Raw genomic sequence first — 4,812 nt, 5'->3', positions numbered from 1 at the left:
ATTCTGTACATTAAAAAAGTACCATATCAACCAACATCTGTCCCAACACTGGGAGTAACTGGGAGCAGCGGGACCAGGCACACAGGAACTCTATCAACCCAGGGACTCAGGTTCCTTCCAGTCTGTCTGGGTTAGTGTTCTGAGCAGACCTTGGGTGCAAGTTCTGCAGCCAGTACCACAACACACAGAGAAAGCTCCACTCCCAGGTAATCTAACAAGCCCAGGATCACAGGATTCCAGAATCACAGGATCACAGAGACAGCTTGACTCTGAGGAGTTCTGACACAACCAGGATCACAGGAAGGACAGGCTCCAGTCAGATTTAGCAAGGGCAGATAGCACTAGAGTTAACCAGATGGTGGGGGAGTGGGGGCAAGCGTAAGAAAATAAACAACACAAACCAATGTCACTTGCCATCATCAGAACCCAATTCTCCCACCATAGCAAGTCCTGGACACACCATCACACTGCAAAAGCAAGATTCAGATCTAAAATCACTTATCATGATGATGATACAGGACCTTAAGAAAGACATAAATAGCACCCTCAAAGAAATACAGGAGAACACAGGTAAAGAGCTAGAAGCTCTTAAAGAGGAAACACAAAATCTCCTAAAGAGCTACAGGAAAACACAATCAAACAGGTGAAGGAAATGAGCAAAACCATCCAGAATCTAAAAATGGAAATAGAAACAATAAAGAAATCAGAAGAAGTCGGATATATGCTATCTGCGTGGGTGCGAGAGAGAGAAAGAGAGAGAGAGAGAGAGAGAGAGAGAGACAGAGACAGAGAGAGACAGAGACAGAGAGACAGAGACAGAGACACAGAGACACAGAGACACAGAGACAGAGACACAGAGAGAGAGAGACAGAGACAGAGAGACAGAGACAGACAGAGACAGAGACACAGAGAGAGAGAGAGAGGAAAAGAGAGAATCAAAGGAAAAATAGGCTATCAGTTTGAAAGAGGAAGTGTTGGAGAGGTTAGAAGGAGGGCAGCCTGAACGGCTGATGTGAAGAAGGGAGGAAGTGATGTAATTATATTTCAATTAAAAACATTAATTGAAAACTAATTAACTGTTTAGCCAGGCACTAGTGGCATATGCCTTTAATTCCAGCACATGGGAGGTGGAGGTAGGCAGATCTCTGAGTTCAAGACCAGCCTGGTCTACAGAGTGAGTTCCAGGGCAGCCGGGGCTACACAGAGAAACCCTGTCTGGAAACAAAACCAACCAAACAACCAACCAAACAACAACAAATAAAAAAAAAAAAACCCACATTCGAAGCTATATTAAAAAGACAATATCAAGACTATACCTCCAGGGACCGTTTCTATAGTTCGCTACTAGAGAAGTTTCTCTGACTATATAGAGCACTCAAAACCACGAGGACAGGACGTGGCGTCCCCTCCTGAGCATGAAGCCCGCTCTAGGTGTGAAACTACTTCAGTGCAGCTGCCTGTTGCCATTGATGATCGCTCTTCTCTCCTTCGGGAGGGTGAGAGGGAGGCAACGTAGTCTGAGTAAAAAAAGAAAGAAAGAAGACAATATCATATATATATATATATAGTATAAGAAAATATGTAGTATACAGAAAGAATATAGAAAGTTAGAGGTATAAAAATTTTTTTTTGGCTAGTAAAAATGGGTTAAAAGGAATATAAGGAGATCAGACGGAAGAGACATACTTCCTAACTAGCCAAATCAAGCATGCAATTACCGTCATCCTCTCTAACCAAACTGATGTGTGTTTTCCCTATTTGTCTATGGTCATGTGTACTTTATAAAATATGCTGTTGGTCCTGTTGAGGTCTTGAATTAGCTCATTGTTCATCGAGTTTCGTTGTTCCGTCCACCAGCAAGCTTCTATAACTTCAATTTAATGGGGGAGCATTTAATTCTCCTTCTACAAAACATCCCCAGTGTGTGTCTAGCCCACCATCGATTTGTCAATTTAAAATTTTTTATTTAGTTTGACCTAGGAGTTGTAAGATGAAATAATACCTTCTCCCCTCCCTCCTGAAACTTACTTATTATTATCATGTGCAGAGGTGACTATGTGCCAGTGAACTTAGAAGATAGCTTGTAGAATCAGTTCTTTCTGGTTTTTATATGGTTTGGGGGGGGATTGAATTCAGGTTAGTGGGCTGGCATCATTGTGAGCCAAGAGATTTTGCCTGCTGAACCATATGTATATTTTATTTTCTTAGGATTGTATCAGATTCATGTATAGGGAAATAAAACAGTGTTATAGGGAAAAAAAATCAGACAATTGTTTCATTTCGGAGACCTTCATAGCATACTATTTACCTTCCCATACACCAGGTGCAATTTACTATTAGTAAAGACTAAAAGCCAGACTTGAGCGAAGTCAGGATTCCGCTGCCCTTGTGGGTATAACCAGACACTACTTTTTTGTTCATAATCAGAAATCAAAGTGGAATTCCACTGAGGTTGGCTTTGGAGTGCAGCCCATTTGTTTCCAACGAATATGGCATGAATATCTCTTGTGAGGTCCCCTGTCCCTGCTACCTGTACTGCAGGCTGTTTTGTGGATTTATTAGTCTAGGGATGTGGCAGCAAGTGCACTGTGACTCGTTGTGTTGCATTTGTTGTCTATTACCCTCCATAATTTTGGCTATTTGTGGTATTCTCACAGGTTTTTAGCATCTGCTCTGCATTTAGAAGCACTGGCAACTGTCCCGTAGCTAGCTCTGATTCTATTCGCAGGAATACCATCAACAGTCCCTTTTGAGTTACAGTGCAAGCTCTTTCCCATTTAGCAGGAAGCCAAATGAGAAGTTTTCCAATGGTTTAAGAAGCAGCTTGTAAGGTTTGCCCAATGTAATTTCTCTCTCAACAGTTTCGTCAGAGACTACTTTTGAGAAGAGCTCTGCCATCTCCTCCTTGGACCAGCACTGTCAACCTTGCATCCTATTAGGAGAAGAGAATCTTTCTCTAATAAACGTCTCACTTCATTTGTTAACCAATTTCAATTGTCCCTTGAGCCTTGCCCAGCATTGGGTCTGCGCATCAGTTCTCTCTGGTCCAATGGGTAGGCCGTTTTTAGGAAATCCACCATGAGTATTGATGACATTCAGGACCAGTTGCCTCAGTACAATTTCGATAAAAGTATGAACTCAGACCTCATGAGTTCCAATTTAGGTTTAATGTAATGGAGGGTGACAACCAAGTAGGCTGAAATCTGGGTCTGCCATAAGAGTCCCCAGAGTGTCTCCAGTCTGAGGATGTTGTTTGTACTCATTAGGTTAAAGTCTACCAAGCTAACTGCACGAACTAAACCTTGGAGTGAGTAAGGATTCAACTAGCCACTCACAGCTCAGAGTCGAGAAACAATGGCTGACGGAGTAGCGTGCACAGGTTTGCTAAACATCAGAAGGTACACGTAGAGGTGGCTTTTGCTGAGGTATTGATTATGGCAACACACCAGCCTAGTTGTTGGGTTCCATTTGCCATTTTTGTTGTACCTATAATAGAAGGAAGTTTTGGGTTTTATCTTGGTTGGTAGGAGAAAAGTTTTCAGCAAATATCGCCTTAATAGCTGATCTCCTAACTTTAAGCAGAGGAATCTTCAAAAGTGACTATTTTATAAAGGTCAATAGTGGGTCCCTCTAACTCTAAAGTTTAGGGATGTATTGATCTAATATAGATAGAATAATGGATGGATTCCTTTCTTTGAGGGGCAAGGAAAGTCCTCTATCCTTCTGTTTGACATCTCATTAGAAAAAAAAAAAAAAAGACTTTCCCCAACTGGACATAGGATGCTAGAGTTGAGCATTAGATACAAGAGAATATTCAGTGTAAAGTGGCAGACATAACATAAAAGAGGCCCGAGAGAGGGCCAGTAGTATGAGAAACAGCAAACAGGGATATCATTAAACCCTGGGCAGGTGTAGGGATTGTTTCATCCAAGAGTAAACAATAGTTATCAGTGTAGGACAAAAGGTACCAGTCAGAGCCCTCAAAGTAAGCAAACACAGAACCTGAGGGGCATCCAAATCACTTATTCATCCTGTTCTCCTTTCCTTTCTGTTGCTGTGATAAACACCACAGCCAAAAGCAACTTAGGGGAGGAAATGGTCTATTTGGCTTCTACTTCCGGGTCAAAATCAGAGAGTAGTCAAGGTAGGAACTCAGGCAGAAGTATGAATCAGAAACCATGGAAGGCAACCAGCTCACTGGCTTGCTCAGTCCACAGGCTGGATGTCTCAGAGAATCCCTGTCTGCTGCAGAAGGCACGGAGAACCCCTGGAGATCTTCATGCTGAATCCCTGTCTGCTGCAGAAGGCATGGAGGACCCCTGGAGATCTTCATGCTGACCTTCAGTTCACACTGGAGAGGTTGGTTCTGCGCTGCTGTTGAAGCAGAACCCACAGCTCTCATCTTAAATGGAATAAAAGATTTTTTTTTCCAAAGCCATTTTGAAGGACCATAGTCCAAGAACACAGACTTAGATTAAGCCAAATCCCATGTCCCAGTGTGGAAGCCATTTCAAACAGTTTTAGAGTTTCACAGAACAAAGAAAGTCGTAAATCAAGGCAAGCTTAAAATACTTGGGTGGGTCCATCCGAGCAGCACTCACAGCAAGATGAGGGAAGCTTCTCTCTAGGCCTTAGATGCTATCTGAGGGCGTTTCTGGGGTTTGTGTTGGTGGAAGCAGCAATCTGCTAAGTTAAGAAATTCCAAAAAGGTTTTTATATGTCAATCTTAGTATTGGCTTACAGACAATTCCACTGGGCTCTGCCCTACAGACTGCTCGACTACTCCAACTATTTTCTCTCTCTCTCTCTCTC

The 4,812-nt window shown here is 42.5% G+C and overlaps 1 non-coding gene across 1 annotated transcript; it reads left to right on the top strand.

The window, feature by feature from the left end:
* The first annotated feature begins 1,306 nt into the window (after positions 1 to 1,306).
* On the top strand, positions 1,307 to 1,523 carry LOC116075613. Its single transcript, XR_004112646.1, has one exon. It is a non-coding gene; the product is annotated as a small nucleolar RNA U3 (small nucleolar RNA).
* Positions 1,524 to 4,812: the final 3,289 nt, after the last annotated feature.

The sequence above is a fragment of the Mastomys coucha genome, unplaced genomic scaffold, assembly GCF_008632895.1.
Source record: "Mastomys coucha isolate ucsf_1 unplaced genomic scaffold, UCSF_Mcou_1 pScaffold3, whole genome shotgun sequence".
NCBI classification, from domain to species: Eukaryota; Metazoa; Chordata; class Mammalia; order Rodentia; family Muridae; genus Mastomys; species Mastomys coucha.
Note: the sequence above shows the minus strand (reverse complement) of the source record. Positions and strands in the feature narration are given on the sequence as shown.